The sequence below is a fragment of the Papio anubis genome, chromosome 4 (genome assembly GCF_008728515.1).
Source record: "Papio anubis isolate 15944 chromosome 4, Panubis1.0, whole genome shotgun sequence".
Taxonomy (NCBI): Eukaryota; Metazoa; Chordata; class Mammalia; order Primates; family Cercopithecidae; genus Papio; species Papio anubis.
The window spans coordinates 153,574,779-153,597,309 of NC_044979.1; positions in this window are offsets into that span (position 1 = coordinate 153,574,779).

Here is a 22,531-nt window from a genome sequence, read left to right on the forward strand (position 1 = left end):
TTGGGAAAGAAGTCACTATGTGCAACCCACATTTAAGGAGTGGGGAATTATGCTTCATCTCCTCGAGGATAGAGTATTTACATAAAATATTTGGAATACTGCAGAGATTTGTCTATTTTCCTCTAATCATTTACTTATTTAATCATTCATATCATTATGGATTCATTAAAATTTGTTTTATACTTTGGGTTATAATCCAACACTACTTTATTGTATTGTATAAATTGTTCTACCTTTGGCTAGTGGCAGCTGGTTGAGTTGTCTCTTGTTTCTCATTGCCATTTCCCTGGCCTGCTGTTTTCTTTTGAAATTTCTAGTGTACCCAGAATTGTAATCACTGCCTTAGAGTGATGATTCTCAAATATGGGCCCCTGACATTTGACATCTGAGGACTTGTTAGACAGACAGGCCTCATCCCAAATCTCCCTACTGAATCAGAATCTCCAGGTATGGTACCTAGAAATCTGTCCTTTAAGAAACCCTGACAGTGATCCTTATGCACAGAAAAGTTCCAAGACCAGTGCCCTAAAGCATCATGAGAAGAAAAGAAGAAACATTTTAAAAACTTAAAAATTGGACACATAATAATTGTACATATTTATGGGGTACATAGTGACTTTTTTTGAGGCAGAGTCTCGCTTAGTCACCCAGGCTGAAGTGCAGTGGTGAGATCTCAGCTCACTGCAGCCACCGTCTCCCAGGTTTAAGCAATTCTCCCATCTCAGCCTCCTGAGTAGCTGGGATTACAGGCACCTGTCATCATGCCTGGCTAATTTTTCTATTTTTAGTAGAGACAGGGTTTCACCATGTTGGCCAGGCTGGTCTTGAACTCCTGACCTTAGGTGATCTGCCCGCCTCGGCCTCCCAAAGAGTTAGGATCACAGGCATGAGCCACTGTGCCCGGCCTACATAGTGATATTTTGATACATACAATGTATAGTGATCAAATCAGGGTTATTAGCATATCCATCACCTCAAACATTTATCATTTTTTTGTGTGTGTTGGGAACATTCAAAATCCTCTCTTGTAGCTATTTAAAAATATAAATTAGATTGTTGTCTATAGTCACCCTACAGTGCTAGAACATACTAGAACTTATTTCTCCTATCTAGCTGTAATTTTGTAACCTTTAACCAACCTCTCTCTACCCTTCTGCTCTTCCTCCCCTTTCCAGCCTCTAGTTCATTCCACAGCAAATAATTGAAAAATAAAATAAGTAAATAATTCACTCAGAGGCACTCAGCAAATACATTATATTCTGGATGAAATGTGCTGATTTCTAGTCTGAAACCATTTATATGATCAATAATCTTGTTTCTTTACTTTGAAGGACTATCTTTCTTCAGTTTTAAATTAATTATCTGGTTACATTTTTAGAAGAGGCATTTTAAATCCCTTTATGTTTATTCAAAATTCTCTTAATTTTGAACATCATTCTAAAATCTCTAACAATTCTAAATTCTCTCAATCTTGGATATTCAAAATTCAAACATTCAAACATTTTTTATCATGGATTGTATTTCAATTTCATATAATTATTTGTGAGAACGAAGTCAGTAAAATATATCTGAAACCCCATTGAATAAACCAAGTGCTCAGACAGATTCTCTGAAAATGAATATTAAACTACTATCTTTGTTAACCTTAAACTTACTGGCTCTCTGTGTGTGTGTGTGTGTGTGTGTGTGTGTGTGTGTGTGTGTGTGTGTATGTCGTTGATCCCTCACCAAAGCAAATTAATATTACAAGAAAAATGTGGAGTTGTATTCAGTTTTGGAATAGTGTTGAAAAGAATATCAACTTATAGGAAAACTTTTCCATTCTGAGTCAGATAAAACTCATGGTCTTACATATTCTAAGATTCTATAAAATACTTATTTCAATTGCTTACAATATTTGACTTGGAATCAATATATATTTTCAATTTAAGAGACATTTTTAGTGGTTTCTTCATAAACTTTTTCAGTTTTTAAAATATTAATATATAGATATGACAGAAATAATTTACAATGACATTCACTTTAAACTGAAAATATTTTTCTCCTTCTCTAAAAAAAGCTTCAAATCTGTGTCACCTGCTCCATCTGCAAAGGCCATTGCTAACTTACCACAGCACCAAGATACAATTTACAAAATTATATATGTACACACACACACACACACACACACACACACACACACACACAAATGGTAATTCTCCAAAACATTGAACCTGTCTGTCCTTTAGCCTGTCATTTTTATATTACTATTTTCATATTTCGTATGCTAGTTGTAAAGTACAACGTAATGGCTTCATGAGGGATTTATATTTCTACAAAGGACAAAATTGGTGGCATTAGGTTAGGTCTTTTCTGTTACAAATATGTGCTTTGACTAGTTTTTTATGTATATACGTTTAAACAACTGGAATAATACATACTTCAAAAATACATCTTTGAGTTGAGCTTCATTCTACAAAATCTGTAAGCCTTATGTCATGAAGAAGAGGATCCTAGCATTTATTAGGTCTGTTTCCTATTGTCTGAATCATACCTCCTAACCTCAAAGTATTCTATATGAAAACACAGCTGTCACTGCCAAGGACTTCAGTGCTTCCAGTTTTAGGTTGGGTAATATCTGTCTGCCAAAGCAATACATCAGTCATTACACAAGATGACTCACACCATTTGCATCTTGGCAAGAATATACATATTGCTAACAATTGCATTTCTCTGGAAAGCTTTAAGCATTAATGCATCCTTATTTTTCTTTCAACCCCAAATTGTCAACCATAGGAATATTGTCAACTTTTCTCACAACTTTACAATAAATCCTGGGTAGCTTTTTGAAAAACTACAACCAGAGGATAAACGTTATTCTTTAATAATGTTTGTGTGGTTTGTTCCTCAATATCTAAAATTACTGCCAAAGTGTAATCCTCATCATAGTGTGCCTGTATTTGCATCTGCTTTGGTGTCTATTTGTGATTCAAAACATGTAGATTCCATTATTAGATTACACATTTTAATTTTAAAAACATGAAATGAACAAAAATAAAGCTTGTATGTAAATAATAAATCTGACACACCATGGTAAGCATTATTTTAAAATTAATAATTTTAAAGCTTCCAAAATTATATAACAATATATATGCTGAGCATAATAGATAAATTGCATACTACATTTCAAATATTATATCATTTAAAATATATATAACATTTAAACGATCCCTGCAGTAGTTTAAAATAACATTTAGTTTAAAGTGGGAATGAATGATTTCAGAACACAAATTATTCATCAAAGGACATTTAATAGTTTACTTCATCTGGTATAAAATTGACAAGGTAGTCATTAATGAGCTCAAATTATTCAGTAAATGTTAATGCCTAGAACAAAATAATGGCATTTGTTTCTTAGGAATTACTGCCTAATCTACTGGATAATATTTGAAAAGGTGAACTATGCCCTGCTGTCTTCCATGCATGCACCTTCACACATGCACACATACACAAACACACATGGCTTGAAATTGCTAGAAAAATATGAGCTTAATTATATGTCTTAAATTTTTAAATATGTATTAAATTATTTAGAATGATCACTGTGAGAAGACACATATGTTGAAATCTCAAACCAACAAACTCCACCAGCAAAATTTTTAATGAGGACATAAACTGTTAATTTTTGGGAAAGAATAAAAAATAAAATAGGAATAAGAAAAAAATTGAAGATTGCCATACATATGAATGAATGTACTAAGAGCACTAATAAACATTAAAGGCTCTCTGTTTAGTGGCCAAGAGATACTGGTTTTATAGAAAGGACAAAAAAATACAGAATGGTCACATATATGCCAATATATATGGTTAAAATATAAAAACTATTTGCTAGTTTTCAAATTTTTCAAGTAAGTTATACATTAGAAAAATGATAATTTTATAACAGAAGGGACACGATTATCTTCAGGAAAAACCTGAAGATATAATTTAAAATGTTTTAGAGCAGAAGTGGTGAGAGAACAGTGGTTACATACTCTTCTTTCAAAATGAAAAAAGTTAAGAATACATTGAGAGTTGATGGAGCAAAAATAGAGGATGAAAATGTATCCTATAAATGTTATCTCAATAAAAATAACAATGTAAGAATTAATATTACACCGAAAGTAAGGAATTTAAAAGTGAGCCAATTCCCATTTAGCTAGGAGGTCACAGAGTATATTTGAGGTGGAGAACAATATGCAGGTTCCACAAAAAAATACATAAAAATAGAACTACTATAGATCCAGCAATCCCCCTGTTGGGTATGCATTTTAAAAAACAAACAAACAAACAACAACAAAAGAGTGTATCAGCCGGGCGCGGTGGCTCACACCTGTAATCCCAGCACTTTCGAAAGCCAAGACGGGTGTATCATCTGAGGTCGAAAATATGAGACCAGCCTGGCTAACATGGTGAAATCCTGTCTCTAATAAAAATACAAAAAATTAGCCGGGCATGGTTGTGGGTGCCTGTAATCTCAGCTACTTGGGAGGCTGAGGCAGAAGAATCGCTTGAACCTGGGAGGCAGAGGTTGCAGGGAGCCGAGATCGTGCCACTGCACTCCAGCCTGGGTAACAAGAGTGAAACTTTGTCTTAAAAAAAAAAAAAAAAAAAAGAGAGAGAGAGACGTATCTGCACTCCCATACTCCCATGCTTATTGCAGCACTATTCACAGTAGCCAAGATACAGAATCAACCTGAGTGTCTATCAAGAAATTAATGGATAAAGAAAATGTGGCGTACATAGACACATTTTATACAATGGAATATTATTCCACCACAAAAAAAATGAAATTCTGTCCATTTGGCACAACCTGAATGAAACTGGAAGGTATGACATTAGGTGAAATAAACCAGACACAGAGACAGAAATATTGCAGATTCTCCCTCATACGTGAGAACTAAAACCACAGCAAAAAAAAGAAACTCTTGGAGATAGGTAGTGTAGATAGTGGAATAATGGCTGACAGAGGCTGGGAAGAAGGGAAGTAGGGAGTTGGGTGATAAACTGGAGACAGTTAATAGGTACAAAAATACAGTTGGAGGAGAAGAACCAGATCTAGTATTTAGTAATGTAATAGAGTGAGTATAGTTAACAATAATTTATTGTGTATTTTTAAATAACTAGAAGAGTTGAATTGAAATACTTCTAACATAAAAAAAAATGATAAAGCCTTAAGGTGATGGATACCCCAGTTTGCCTGATCTGATCGTTACACATTGTAGGTCCTTAAAATGTTACATGTCCCTCAAAAATATATAAAATTATTGTGTTATCATAGTTAAAAAATAAAAAAATAAAAAATAAAGTGCTGAACAACAGAAACAAAAAGAATACATGAAACCACTAGAAGAAACAGAAAAGAAACTATTATAATAGTTGCCCCCTAAGTGTAGGCCTAATGGTTAGAGGATGGGGCCAACCACAGATACTTTTCATCACAAACTATTTTGAACTTCTCAATTCCTTCATCCATGGGCATGCGTAATTGTCTCTACATTTTAAATGAAACCGAAAATCATTGCAAAACAAAAATAACACGGTACTCATATAATTATTCATAATGACTGAAATATTGAGAAAAATTAACAAAAAAGAAATAAAACTAAAAATAATTAGCAGGGGAGATGGCATTAAAGACAAAGTAATGGATAATAATTATACACTTGGGCTTTGGACTCAATCTTTCCTAGCTTCAAGTAATTATTTTCCATTAGCTATTGAGAAATAAAAACGAAACCCTAAGCGTGCAACGGAACAGACCCTCTCTTTGCCAAGGAAACCCCAGAGAAACCTTCAAAACTGAGTTGTTGGCCATGACAGGACGGGGGATGTCCGACACAGCTCGTTTTAGCTCCTCTCTCGCTACCCACTATTGACTTTCTTCCCTAAGGGCTAAAAGGAAACCAGCGTTTTGGAGAGACTGGCTCCACTTCTGATATCAACCAAACACCTGATGTTACCTACCCCTTTCTTTTGAGGTTATAATAAAACCACCAACCAGTCTTCCTTCCTTGTAAGATAGTACTGACCATGAAGGATGCATGGCGGGAGGGTTCGGGTCCTTTTCTTCACCCTTTGATAACATTGGGCCAAAGACTCCACCCTTGGGTAATGCTAGCACTGCCATTTTTTTCGGACCCGTGGAGGGAGGCAAAAAACTCAACTGCGCATGCACGTTCCTCCTTTCATAAAATATTCATGACTCCTCCTATAGCTTATTGAGTATGTATATTTGGTCACCCCACTCAGCATACATTCTTGTCTTATTCTTTTCACGTTTGAAGTGCCTGTGTTCAGATTCTGGCTGGCTCTGTGCTTCCCAGCCTGTTTGCCACCCTGCAGGCTGCAAATCCTTGATGGGAAATAAAGCTTTCCTTTCCAAGTGTATGAACCTCATCATTCTTTAGTTGACACTGTATAACCTTGGGCAAGTTACTTAACCCATGTAGACTAGGTAAAAATCATAATAATAATATTCCATTCTCAAGAAGCTGTTCCTGGCGTGATGGGATAATACCTACACAGGCCCTTAGCCTGCCAATGTTAATGTCATAAACAGTACTAAAGAAACTATGAAATAGCAAGTCAAATATAGACTTAATAAGACTTATAACCAGTAATTAAAAAAAATTACAACAGAAAAACATCTCTGGTTTCATTAAAAAAGCAAAAGCAGAAATCCCAAGAATGCATCTTTATTAATGAGAGAGAAATGTCCTCAGTTACAGATGCAATTTTAAAATTTGGGACACAACTATGTACGAAGTATTGTTCTTTCAATTAGAAAGATAGATGAAATAACACATTTGAAATTTATATTGCAAAAATTAACTGAAAAAGAGATAGAAACTTGATATAATCATAGCCATAGGAAAAACCATGATCTTTAAGACTTGGCTGCAAAAAAGACAAAAGGACAGATACTTTGCCAGTCAGTTTTACCAAATTTCCAGAGAAAAGTTTATCCCTATGCTATATGGAGAATGTTTTGAAAAGGAGTCCAATTTATTTTTATAAAAGACTCAAAAATATTTTGTATCTTCATTCACAAGGAAGAATAACAGTTCTCACATCTTTTCCTTTCTTTCTTCTCTTCTTTTTCTAATTTTTCACCTCTCTCCCGTCTTCATGTCCTCCTCCTTCTATTGATTCTTTTCATTTAAATATGTTTAGCAGATTTTTAGAGGATTAATAAAACTTTAAAAAAATTAACAATTTTTTTTTTTTTTTAATTTGGTGAATCTTTCCATTTCTTATTTGGTGAATAAGAATTCTACTTTGAACTTATTTGTATTTACATTTATATATATTTATATTCTACTCTGAACTTCTACTTTGATAGCATGCATACTTTTTTTTACCTTGATGTTTAATAAAAGTTTTGTTTTTCATTTTTCTTTAGATACACAGAGTTTTAAGTTCAGTTCTCAAGAGAGCTGTAATCAAACACAACCTGATGTTTTACTTACTTTTTCTTTCCTCTTTTCCTGATCAAATGTTTAATTTCTATATGGTAATTATTTTTATGGTTACTATGTTCCATGTTATGTGTTATGTCTTCCCTAAGAATGTGAATAACATGTGATATATTTCCTATTTACTTTTTTATATTTAAAATTTTATTATCTGAAACGTTTTACGTATAACGTGAGTTAAGAAACTTTTTTCAAATGGATAGTCACTGTCCTAATGATAATTTCTTTTTTTCTTTTCTTTCTTTTTTTTCTTTTGAGTCAGTGTCTCGCTCTGTTGCCTATGCTGGAGTGCAGCAGCATGATCGACCTCAGCTCACTGCAGCCTCAACCTTCCAGGCTCAAGGGATGCTTCTCCTCAGCTTCTTGAGTACCTGGGACTTACAGGTATGCACCACTAAGTCCAGCTAAGTTTTATTTATTTTATATTTATTTATTTATTTATTTATTTATTTATTTTTGAGACAGAGTCTCACTCTGTCGCCCAGGCTGGAGTGCAGTGGCCGGATCTCAGCTCAGTGCAAGCTCCGCCTCCCGGGTTTACGCCATTCTCCTGCCTCAGCCTCCCGAGTAGCTGGGACTACAGGCGCCCGCCACTTCGCCCGGTTAGTTTTTTTGTGTTTTTTTTTAGTAGAGACGGGGTTTCACCGTGTTAGCCAGGATGGTCTCGATCTCCTGACCTCGTGATCCGCCCGTCTCGGCCTCCCAAAGTACTGGGATTACAGGCTTGAGCCACCGCGCCCGGCCCTAAGTTTTATTTTTTATAGAAATGAATTATTGCCATATTTTCCAGGCTGGTCTCGAACTCCTGGGCTCAAGTGATTCTCCCACATAAGCCTCCCAAAGTACTAGGATTACAGGCATGAACCAAGGTGCCTGGTCCCTGATGGCAATTTCCTAAGCAAATAATCCCTTTACAATGGATTTTAAATAAGATCCTCATGGCACTACTGATTCCCATACATGCCTACATTAGGACCTAACTCTCTTACCTGGTTTCTGTTAGTGTAGTAATGTGTATTATCACAGCTTTATCTTCTGCTAAGCTTTCCCTTATTACTTTTCTTTTACAGCATTTAATTAATTTTACAGGTTTTATTTCACATAATTTTTAAAAAAGTAGTCAAAGTATTTGAAAGCTCCAGCGAAATTTTGATTAAAATATTTTAGAATTACATTATTTCGGGAAAACTTTTAAATTTATAACATACAATCATGTAGCCAAAGAACATGACATATCTCTGCCTTAAGGTCTTCTTTGATATTAGAGTCATGGTATTTATAGAGTTATAGGTATTGATTGTATTCTGAATGATAGATGCAACAGAGGCATCTTTGGAGAAATAGCAAGGAGAAAAAGCAAGTGAATCATTATTCGGACATATTCGTACCATACATATAATAGAAAGCACCCTAGACTGTTACATGTCATGCCATGAAATATCCTTTTTCAAAATTCTTTCTGGATGAATAAGGCAGACTGAGGGACAAGTTATTCTGTTGGTAGATGATGCCTTAAGTGTTTTATACCTTCAGTGGGAAAAGTAATAGAGATGCTTAAAACTTGGGTCTATACTAGAGTAACAGGTACATCCTTACATCTACTGTACCTTAAATCATTTATAGTTTAATAAGCTACGAAAAGTTTAGTAATAGATATTCTAGAAACATACTTATCTGTGCTTCTGCTATCATCAAATGATATTTATGCAATAGTCAATGATGATGCCTTCAAGTTATCCCCATAAATTATATTTATATTTTGATATCATCTTAATTGGTAGGAGGTAATTCATATATCTGTGCACCACGATATAAAAATAAAATGTGGTTGTCCCTACTGAACAGAAGCAAGTTTTTAAAATGTATTTTATAGAATTAATGCATTATGGACAGAAAGGAAGAAATGGATTGGCTAGGTCAATTATTGTAAAACTGAAGTAGTAAGTTTTAAATCTCTTGACAAAGAAACTTTGCTGGGTGCTGGTTGGGCAAGGATAGAAATAATTCAGCTGGCACATTCTGCATCTGCAAATCAACGAAAACACATTCACAGCACTCCACATTGTTGCCTGTCGTCCTGTTATATGTCTGTATCATCTCTTTCTTGAACTACAATAATCTAGCTGGATCCTTTGCTTCCACTTGTCCCTTTATAATTCTTCAGACAGTGACCTTTTTAAAACAAATCAGACCATGTTATTTTTTTTTTTGTTTAAAGTTTTCTATGTCCTTTCAATAAAAACCAACCTCTGATCATGGCCCCAGTTTTCTGCACAAATGTTGTTCTAGTCCACTTGATACTAGTCTTTCTTAACTTCTTTCATCATTCTTGACTTAAGGATCTTTTTGTGTGTGTGTGTTTTTTATTCCAACCTGACTTTTTCCTCTAGATCTATGTTAAACTGATTTCTTCTAATTGTTTAGATTCCTGCTTAAAATATCACCTTCTCAGAGAAATGTTTCTTGTCAGCTAAGTTGTTTCCCCCTTTTTGCTATCATTTGGAAGTAGAACACAATATTTTAGTTTCTTGGTAGCATTTCCCAAGTCATAATTTTTTATTTATTAATATTTTTATTCTCACTAGAAATATTCACCATGAGACTAGAGACCTTGCCTGTATTTTCACCTTCTTACTCCCTCAGTCTATAGGGTGAAATCTAGTATGTCCTACAATCTTTGCTTATTAAATATTTGAAAGAACAAATGCAAAAATCCTCTGTCTTCAGAGGTGCTCAGTTTTTCTAAATAATCTAAAAGGTGTTAAAAATCAACAAATTTATTCAATTAACTACTATGTTTTGAACACTAATGGAATAATCACATTCTTAATCGTTCTTTGAACTTTCTACTAATGCATATTAAAGTTTTATTAGTCAATGTGTATTTTGGTAGCTTATATTACTATTTAGCATATTACCAATATTTTGTAATTTATTTATGTCTTTTGTTGCTTACAGGGCAAATTTTCTATACATCAGGATTATATTCAAAATCTCTTCACCTAATTGGTCTTCTCTACTAAACTAAACATCACTATTTTTCAAACAGTTCTCTCCTATTGACCACCCATCATATCTAGAATTACTACAAAACAATCCTAATAAATTGATCTTCCTTCTTTAATAGCAATAATCCCGATTACTGGATTGAAAAACTTAAATTATATGTTACAATGCCTTATTATCTCACTCTTTATATGTTTTCTCCCCCAGCTACATGAAAAGCTATTACACAGCAATTATTTTGACTTATACTTGTTTTGCTTTTTTTTTTTTTTTTTTTTTTTGAGATGGAGTCCTGCTGTGTCGCCCAGGTTAGAGTGTAGTGGTGTGATCTCAACTTACTGTTGTTTTGCATTTTTTATGTGACCAGCACAAGGCTTACAACTCTAGCCACTTAATTCATTTTGCTCCAAAGTGTGAATGAACACAATTTATTACCAAGTAAACTGGCTAAATGATCACTCATCATTTTTGTCCTTATAAGGGACAAACAGCTATAATATAAAGGTACGATATTTCCCATATGTCCTTGAAGTGAGGGGGGCCATGTGACTCAACTTGGCCTACTGGAGCAATATGAAGAGATAGTGGAAATAATATGCTCCGCTTCAAGGCAAGGCTCACACAAACATATCCATGATTTTCAAACTCTTTTCCTTCCTAGCAAGCTTGATGTTAATGATAATGATAAATTTTTGGAAGCCATACATTAAAGATGAAGAAAAATATAGAAATAGCTCAAGGTACCTCCCCAACATTAAAACAAACAAACAAAAAGACCCTCAGAGAAAACCCACCAGTTAATGAGGAACTAGAATTTGGAACTCACTGTGAAAAAATAGAAACAAAAGCAAACAAACAAAACTTTTATAATGTTTGAGCTATTATATGTATTTTTTTGTTGTTGCAACAGGTAACATTATCATAACTAATATACTACATTCCTAACCAGGTTAACCTGTAGCTGCCTGTACTTATAAAATTATTTCTATTTCACCACTGAATGCTTGAAGGCATTTGGCCAAAAGGTGACACTTCCAAGCCTGAATATGTAAATTTTACCTGACTATTGCATTTCTCCATTCACCAAAATTAATTAACATTTAGTATGTGTACAACCCATACCTAAAATGATTTGCATTTAATAAGTAGACATCATTTTAATGTATGAATTCCTTTATAAATAGTATAAAACATGTGCTCATAAAGCAAACTTAAGAAAATTAATAATTTTTGTTCTATAAAAAAAGTTGAACCATATTTTCCAAAATGAATGACTCCTAAAATTCCTAAAAGCAGGGATATATCTTTTTCTCACATCTTTGATACATTGTCTTTTTTATGTTTTAAACATTGTAAACAAAAAGAATGATCAGGAAAATTTATTTGGCAGTCTTAGTAACTGACATAATGTAATGTGGATTAAAAACAGTGTATGAAGTCACCAATGAATTTATGATTTATCTATGTGGATATACACAGGATCCTTATGGTCCTTCGTGTTTTAAGTGCTATGCATTAATCTCAAAGAGGGAAACTCATTTATTTTTTGGTGTAATGGAATAATTACCTAAATTTCCTCAGCAACTGCTGAAATTTTGATTAAAATGGACCTTTTCCACATATTTTAATATAGAAAACATAGGTATTATTTAAATAGAAAGGACTAGACTCCTGTTACAGATTCTTGCTAAAAACAATCTTTAACTTCTTTTCTACCCTTCTGCCTGCCTCCTGATACCAAATTTATATGACGAAAGTCAACTAAATAGTTCTAGTATTCAACATCTGCTTTTTTCCATTTGTTTCTTACTATGCATACTTTGCCCACAAGTGTTTCAGACAAACTGTACTCTATTCTTTTCTTGTTTCTGGTCATTTGTTCACAGAGTCCACTTTACCTAGTATACCCTCTATAATTTCTCCTATTTAAAATCTACCAACCCCTTTAAATACAACTAAAATGTAAAAATGCATGAAAAGGTTTTTTCCTCTATATCTAAAGATGTCTTATTCTACCCTGAGCTCCCAATGTCCTTTGGGTTTCTATTACAGTCTTTAATTCATATTGCCTCATGTGATACACATTTGTGTACATGCATTTCTTAGAATGGCAATCATGAAGGGCTCACCATTTATGTTCTGTAGCATGTGACATATATTCTATTAATAATTGTTGTATTAGTTTTTTTCCCTTTAATTTGTTCCTTAACCAAAGATTAATGTTTTTTTTTTTCTTCTGCACGTCTTCCTAGCGGGTTATAATTTCCAAACTGGACATGGTGATGGACAATTTTTGACCCAGCTACTCAAAAGGCTGAGACAGGAAGATCACTTGAACCCAGGAGTTCAAGCCTGCTGTGAGCTATGACTGCTGCACTGCATTCCAGCATGGGTGACAGAGCTAGACCCCATCTTTTAAAAAGAGAGTTATAATTTTCAAGTAAATCTACCTTTATGATTTCACTTACCCCAAACTAAAAGAGTATGTATTGAAGTTTCTTAGAGATGAAACACTTCTCATGCTATTTCTTACGATCTCATTCCGGTATGTTTTAGTAATACATGCAATATATCTTTTTCAAAAGACGATATTCGTATAATCTTAAAATCCTATGATTTTAGTAGTCTGGTAATACTATAAAAAATTTATGCCATTCCTACTCAATTTTACAGTAGGAAAAATAAAAATCGGTCTCATTTTATATAACAAGTATTCCATTAGTTTTGGAAGACATAGATAACTAATGAAAGATACTTTAATATTATATAGTTTGTTATAAAGAAGTAAGTATTTGTTTTATTTTAAAAGCAACCCATACTTAGGGAAGTTGGAGATGAGAAGCTCCTACTATAGAAGGTGGAATTGTATTAATTTTTTGTTGCTGAAGAATCAAATATATACAGAAAAACTAACAAATCAGTAGTTACATTTTGGTAACATTTCAGAAAGTGAAGATGCCTTTTGGATCACTGCTCAGGTCCAAAGATTTTTACTGACACCCAACTCCAGTGACAAATTACTACCTACTCCCTCCCTTAATAGTAACCATGCTCCTGAACTATCACCAAAGACTAGTTTTTTTAAGAAGTAACTTTATATAAATGAGATGAAATAATACAGATTATTCATCTCTGGTTTGTTTAGCATTACGTTTGTGCAATTTGCCTATATTTGCATAGAGCGGTAAATAGTTCATTGTGATTGCCACATTAACAGTTAATGAATGTTTAACTTGTTTTCAGTTTGAAGCTGTTATGAATATAGTGCAATAAACATGTTTTATATATGTTTTGTAAATATAAGCAAGCATTTTTATTGGGTGCAACTTTGAGGGCTTAAGCTTTAGCTCTTCTTTTGTGCATACTTTGATATTCAATTGTATTTTTAATTCACATGTGATCTCTAATGAGTGAGACTGCATACCTTTTCATGCGTTCAGGTAAAGACCTTAGACAGTCCAAGGTTGACCATACTAATCACTGAGATCGTTTCTTCTACCTGAAGAATTTGCCTTAGTATTTTGTTTATTGTGGGGATTCTGCTGACTTCTTATTTCAGTTATTACTTGCCAAATATAACTGTCTTTGCTCTTTATTATTTTCATTAGACATGTAACTCTAGGGCATCAGCGTTTTTTTCATCTAAGCACTTCGAAGATAATTTTCAATGGTCACGTGGCTTCTTTTTTCTTTTTTTCTCTTCTTAAAAATTGTTTAGATTTAAAAATTGTTTTCTGTCTTTAGTTAAGTTTTGTTTTTTTTTGATAACGTAGTGGTCAATTTAACTTTAACCTACCATTTTTAATTTTAGGTATTATAATATGCATTTTCGCTCTGAAAACTTTTAATCTGTTTTCTCCGTCTTTCATTTCCAGCGATAATGTTATGCTATGTATGTTATGTTCATTTGAGGCTTTTTTCATGGTTATTTGCTTTGAATTGTGATTGCTTAAGAAAACTGTGACTTAACATTTTTCAACAGTTTTGAGAATCTTTGCCATTTTCTCCTTATATTGCTTTGGCTCCATTTCTTATTTTTTCTTTTTGCAATTTCAATTACTTATATGTTAAACCCTTCACTATTTTCCGTGTATCTTGTATACTTTTTCTTCCATTTCTATCCTTTATCTGGAGATTTTCACTCACTCTATTGCCAACTTTATAACTCTTTTTAATTCTGTCAAATATGTTGAAACCAGATCACTTGTTTTATTTTTCAATGGAGAATTTCCATTATGTTCTCTTTAAAGTTTTCATTTCTCTTTCAAAACTCACCATATTCATATTACTTTCTTGCACATACATAGAGTTATTTAAAGGTCTATAAAAATAATTTCAATATAGATATGTTTATATTGCCAAAATTTTTGCATTGTTTTTGATCAATTCTTCTTTTATTTAATTAATTTTTAAAACTGAATGGCCCATATTTTGTACGAAAAACTATCAATATAGATTTATTCCCTAAATAGTAATATTTTATTCCACAACAAGTTGTTTTGTTGGAGTCTACCATTTAGTTGGAGGGTATATCACCAGATTTTAATCTTGCCTTTACTTCTTGTATTTATTGATCTATACCGAGTTCAACTTGCCCCTAGGGTTCATACCTTCATGCACAATTGAAAGTATATGTTAATTACCAGAGACCATCATCCTTGGTAGATCCTTAGCTTCAGTTTTTATTTGTCAAGCACTCTAAATTTTTCAATGTATCTATTCAGCTTCACATCCTTTCCTCCATAGCTTTGGGACTGACAAATACTCTTATGTGGAGAGCCTAGAAGAACATTGGTCTGACATCCATGGGCTTCTCTTCTCTCTGGGAACGTCTTCCCTTCCCCTTCAAGACCATGTAGCTTTCATAACTCTCCAATGCATTGAAACAGATTTTACAGATGTATGTGTTTTTTTTTTTCTTTTTGTATAGATTTTATAGCTCCCACGTGGGAATGTGGTTTTTGAAACATAACATCTACATTATCACTTTGTACAATTTTCTATACATATTAAACATCTGTAAATAAAATAAAAGATAGCACCAGTTTTAGAAATAGAAATAACAAATGAAAAGAGCAGTAATATATTATAATAGATTGATTCTGATTAGGATGTGTTTTATTTATACTGTCCATTAACAATTTTGAATAAGATATGCAAAACAATTACCGAAATTATATACAGCATTAGGAAGGACTTTACTTAATATATCTATCTGTTTCTTGGCCACTGATCTTAGTATAATAACTTATTATTGATTTTTATTACTACTCACATAAATTGTATTTCATTAATGTGTTAAGTATCGATTTTGCATAAATAGTTTTTAAGGTAAAGCATTCAGTAAGCAATCTGCTGATACAAAATAATATTAAATTTTTTACACTCTACTTAATGTTATTTATGTACTATTTTTGTACATATTGTAGTCTTTAACCTTAATTATATTCTTTGGGCATTAACATCTCATATGATAATAATGAAAAACAATTTCTGTCTCTGATTAATTCATCTACTTTGTCATAAAAGTTACTAGATGATTATACAATTGTTTTGACCCTTCTGGAATTAGTCCCAAAGGATATATTCTTTTTCGCCTCAAAAATGCCCAAAGTATAAAAAGGAGATTTTTTTTTTTTTTAATTCAGATTGCTGCTCTCCTTAGTACATCATCTAAATCGTTACAGATTTAACAAATTGTTCTGAGAACAAAATCTATTGAACACCACATAATAAATTTCTGACCATAAATTGTTGATGTAGAGAAAAAATATGCTTAGCAGACCTTAGTTTAGTATAGCCTTTGTGCCAGGAATTGTACTAAGGTTTTGAAATTGCACTGGTGAAAATACATGATTCTTCTAAGCAAGGAACTCGCTGTCTGGCAGATGTAAATACATGTAAACCAATATGTAACACTGTCTTGTGGACGTTAAAGCTGCTCCATCTTGGATGTTAATCAAGCCATGTTGACTTTTTATTAACCCCAGTTCTGGGGAGCCCTCCAAGATCTCCAGTTTATCCATTGTTCCTTGTGTAAGAGCAGGTGTTTACAATAATTCCTGGCCTTAAGTCACACAACCTTGATGTTATTGTACTTTAGTTGTCATACACATCCCTTCTGAATCATGTATATATTTACATATGGCATATAAACCCTAGGTTTTGGGGGGGATAATGGCATGGAGATCCTCCATCTTGTCTCACCTGCTGCCAGACACAGATGTAACTTCTGTTCATAAGTCCTTGTTAGATTTTTTTTTTTTTTCTCCTGAGACACTGGCTATGTCAGCCTTTCTTCTTGCATTTTTCAGCTTCCTCAGACTTTGGGGTAAGATCTGCCCATTGATGAACAATAATTAAGAAAGTATTATATGTTATATGGCACCTGTACATTGAATGGTGAATTCTAAGTATTTTGAGTTCGCTAATAAGAGAAAACTCTTGGCAATTGTAAAAGAAATTATGCTAGAAGGGTAAGTCTGCTAAGGTCAGATGACAAAGAGTCTTAAATGGCACAAAAACCAATATTTTCTTCTACATTTATAACCTTTTCCCTAATAAATGGTTTTAAATATCATTTATATGTTTATATCAACCAATATAGACTTGAAACCTTGATTTTTATTGATCTTTAATAAGATATATGTCAAGGGAGAGAGTTGATACTATTTCATGAGACATTGGTTATGATAAGATATTGGAAGAGTCCATGAGAACCTGACATTTCTGCTAATATATATGAGTGGATTTGGGAATCTGTTCATAATAATGGTATTAATACTATTAATATTAACATTAACTATCATTTATTGAATCTGAATTTTGATTTACTCAAAACGTGGTCACAGATTTAAACAATACTATAAGATAGGCATTATCTTCCCGGTAGTATAGACAAAAATTTGGTAGCACAGAGAAATCCATAGTAAGTGAAATTTAAGACTCTGAATAACAGGATTGTTACTGGAAAAGTGGTCTCAGTCCAGACTTCAAGAGGGGGTTCTTGGATCTCATGCAGGAAGGAATTCAAGGTGAATCACAGAGAGCAGTGAGAAGAGATATTTTATTGAAAGCTACTCTGTCACAGAGTATGGCATCCTCAGGAAGCAAGTGGAGGAACACATTGTCTTTTATTGTTGTTTGTTTGTTTTTCTGATGTTGGGTCTTGTCTATGTAAAGACTAAACTAACTATACGAGGATGAATAGACAGCATGACAAAATGTATTATTCTATTGATTTAAAGAAAACTATCCTTGACATTTTAGTGTGTAAGTACATCAAACATAACTGTCATTATTTTGAAAGCATATATTGTTATGGGTATTGGGACATCTGGACTTTCTTTTGTTGTAGGTGTCTGTCCTTGTAGGTATCTTTGGACTGTTTCCTCAACTATAAAAATCTTATAAGCATGAGTTGTCACAAGAATGTGGCAAGGAATTTGCCTTGCTAGTTTTAAGATGAAGTTGATTTTAAAATGGTGTCACTCTGGTTTGCCTTGGCTTCTGCTTCCCTAACAGAGTCAGAATTCAAACTTTAGAAATGTCTTTCTGAAGTAGGAGCATGTATTGTAAAATGTGGAGAAAATATTATGAATTGACTTTCGAACATTTTGATTTTAAGAAGGATTTCATACGCCCATGTGAGGTAAAGAGGATATTATCTGAAACTCTTTAAAATGATCCAACATAGACATTTGTCCTTAAATTTCACATGAAGGTCAGGTGGAATGTTGTGTGTTTGAGACTGCTGAGGTTAATAGTGTGTAAAGGATAATAAAGAGGGCAAGTATAGAACCTTGGAAAACAAACATTTTATAAGCAGTTATAGGAAAACAAGCAAATGAAGAAGAAGGAAAGAGTTTAAAATGTAAGAGGAAAATTAAAATCTGCTCTGACATGGAAATCACGAAAAGTGTTCCAAATAATTGGAGATAACCAATAATGTTAGTGCCATAGAAAGGTTAAGGAAGATTTTTAATTTGGGCTATGAAATTCAATGTTATTGGATTCTTCTTCTATACCTGCAGCCAAAGAAAACGTCTTTCTCTTAGTGCTAAAAAACTTTCAGAAATTTCATCCAACCTCATCTCACTTGCATTACAGCAAGAATAATCTGTAATATTGTCATAAATTATTAATAATGTCTCATCTGATTATTACCATTTGGAATTAAATTGGTGAAGTTACAAAATATTTCCAGATACAATTTTACTTTGTTAAGGACATTTCTAAGAACATTTAGTTACAGACTAACTGTACTCTTCTCAGCCAAAACTTACTAAAGGTACAACAGTGAAAATATTAATATAAACACTCATAGAAATGTATTTTGATGGAATCAGAGGTAACTTTTCAACTTTTACTTATCCCGAACCCATATTCATTCCCCTACCTTCTTAAAGATTCTCTGTGTCCACTTGGAAGCCATAGTCCTCATTAATTACCAATGAATATTTGAAGTCACTCTAACACATATTTATTTTGACAATGTTCCAAAATAAATGGGACTAAGGAACTTCCTCAGAAAGCATTTGAACTTTTTTTCATATTGAGTTTCACACATCCACAAGTGTGTCTGATAGACTGGAAAAGTTCTAAGAGAATCAACTCTGTAGGAAGGAAAGCAGGGATACTGAAATGTAAATTATTCAGATAGAGGCAGGAAACTGATCGAGTCATCCACAGTCAGAAACCAAGGGTCAATGATTCCAAGAGCAATGTGAGTCCATGTGAAAATTGTTTTGTTACCATGTCACAACCATATCAAAACACACAGACTGCGAAGATCCGGGAAAACTTATACTTCCATTTAGAGTAGAAAAAATTTTTCCATGTGTTTTCTAATGTTTTCAAGCCATATAAATATATCTAGTCTTTTTGTTTCCTAGAAATAATAGATCATTTTTAAAGGAGAATAGTTTCTATACAGCACTGAAGTCTGTTGATTAATGCAATCATACATTGTTATTACTAAAACCTACACCAATTTATCTGAAAATATTGTGGTTTAATTTTATTCTTTTGAATGCAGTACATGAGCTTCTTCAGGTATCGATTTCAATAGCAGGTAGACTATACACTGTAAATAAAAATGAAATATCTGATTCACACCCTAATGTAGGTACCTAGTTAGGGTACCTTAGATAGAGTATCTAGAATTTTCCTCAGAAGTATTTCTAGAGCTCCTAAACCTCAGGAAAATTGGCTGAACCATTTCTCATCCCCAATCAAACACAAGTTCTAGAATGACCCGAACTTTTCTGAATTAAGTAGACTGTAATTTTTTTTTCTATGTTTGATTGTTGACTACTGACTTCTATTATCAGAGTGTTTGCTGGATTGGCCATTTACAATTTCTACTGCTCTTGTTCTTTTGGTCTTCACATTTCAGAATCTTCACATTTCTTTTTCAATTCTTTCATCCTCTGGCACTTTGGACTAAAGAAAAAAAAAGTAAAAGAAGAAAATAGCCAACTTTCATTGTCTACAAATTTGGACAGCCAAATTTTTACTGCCTGTGTACTGAAAAGAATCTTTTTTACTTGTGGCACAATGAGAATTTCTGTATTACGCTAAAACATTGCATACTGCCAATAGCTCAATTATATATACTTTTATAGTTCATTACCCAAACCATCTTTCTCCCTGAGAAATCCTGAAATTTAGCTATGCCTCATTGATTCACAGTAGCTATGCCACTCTGGATGTAGTTTTTTAAAAAGAAAAAAAGGTGTACAGAATTAAAAACAACCGCACTCATTTACATATATGCTACTCTGTGATCTTGTCTGTTACTTTATTGCACCGAAGTTTCTGTTAGCCCATTGAGTGCTGTCATATTTGTTTAAAGAGCTTTCTAAAACCAAGTTCAGTATCTGATCTCTGTGTGGAACAGCTGGCCTTCTTCTAAGCCTGCTGTATTCATATCTGCCGTTTGTTGAGCAGACAGAAGCTGTAAACCCACAGGAAAGTTTCCTGCATTTTATGATAATCTTATTTTTAACTATGTGCCCTTGTGCCTGAGAGAAGCATGGGGATGTATCAGAACATAGTGGTTATCCCTAGAGGATACTATCACATTACCCCAATAATAAAGGTTTCTCTTGTATCTCGAATGCATGTAAGGACAAACATTATCATTCATGTTACTATGATTATTGTAATAGGAATTTTACTCAACTGCAACCTGGAGGAGTGATTCACCTATTCTTCTTATTTTGTATTTTACACAGTTGTGTCTGTCATGGCTCCTTTTAAAGGACATGCATATATTTCAAAACATTTTATGTAATATGTAATCCCTGATGTTTGACTTACCATCCACCAGTGGACACCTGGGGCATCCAATATCCACCTATAATTTTGCTGTAGGAATCATTAATCATCTTCTATCACATAGAAGATTCCAACTGGTTTAATGAAAAGTTTATCATTGATTATTACCCACAACTAGTCATGGAAGTTATCTTGGTTAATATCTCTGTAGCACAGATGAATATATCTCAATGGAGGTATCAGGCATGTAGGAGGAAGCATGTACAATCTTTCTGCAAAACCTAGAAAATCATTCAATGATCACTACGTTGGTTTTAATTTAATGGAAACTATTTTAAGGAAAATAATTTTGCAAAAATCCCAGTTATCTTTGACATAGCTTTCTGACGATTAATTTTGTTTCTTAGTATACCCCCTAAAAAATACTGGAAAAAAACTGTCAAAATAATTTCAGGGTTCCCCCCTCCCACAAAATGAGCATAGCAGTAGTGTAGATTTCTGATAAATACATTTAAGTTATGTTAAAATTTTCACTTCAATGAAGATTCACGTTATTAAAATTGGCTTAACATTTGCTAACAGAACCATAATAAACAAATGGAATTTTTCCTTATTTTCTTAACAGAAGCTAAACAATTTGACCAAAGGAGTCATTAAAAATGAATGGTGCCCAAATTTCTACTCATATTCTATGGATCTAAATAGTATATTATGTTCTTCATTATATCAAGTTGAAAATGTGTACTTTAAAAATATTAATAAATCAGTACATTTTAAACAATGAAATATTAATTTCTAAATATTGGGCAGATAATGCAATAGTTTTATGTCATATACTTTTCTTTCTTTTTATCTGAAACTCTTGAATATTTACATGTTGTTTAAACTGCTTCTTTTCTTATTAAAAGTAAGGATTGTTTTGAATAATTATAAATAATTTCAGGTGGGAACGATTATGCTTTGCTTGTTTTATTTAAGTCTATTTAATTCCATTTAAAATGTATTAAATTAAATTAAAATCCATTAAAATTAGTTGTATTAAAATTTAAATGTACTAAAATGAAACCTATTCAATATAATATAGGAATATGAAACATCAATATGCAAAAACAAACAAAAAACAAGCAATAAACCAGTTTCTCTTGAAATACATGAGTATACAATCTGGGGCTAGATAATCAAGAAAGCTCACTAATTAAGAAATTGAAATAGGATTTCTTGTAGAACTAACAGTGCCATTTAACTCAACCAGGATCCCAATAAAAGATCCAAAAATTACTCTGTTGTAGGCTAATTATTTTTCTCAATATGAGATGGCACAGATCTCACTGGAAACAATTAGGCTTAAAAATGTTCATTTGTAAGTTCCTGTTTCTACTCACATATATTTGATATATTTGAATGCACAATTTTTGAAATTTTAGAAAAACTACTACATTTAGGAAAATACACATTTCTAATAGGAAACTGAAATAAAATATTAAATATCATCAAAATGTATTTTAATATCATAAAAACTTAAAGCTTTAGTGAGGGAGTTTCTGTAGGGAGAAAATTAATCTGCCTTCCTTTTACCTTCCACTTTGTAAACTTCATTACAAGGCTTGTTAATCCAAGGAAAAATGTTCATTATTTTTAGCCTTTAAAGCTTAAAAGTACAATTGAGAATCATTCACTACAGGCACATAATTTTCCACTGACTGATTGCTGTCTGCTTTCAAAGAACAATCATTTGTAATCTTATGATA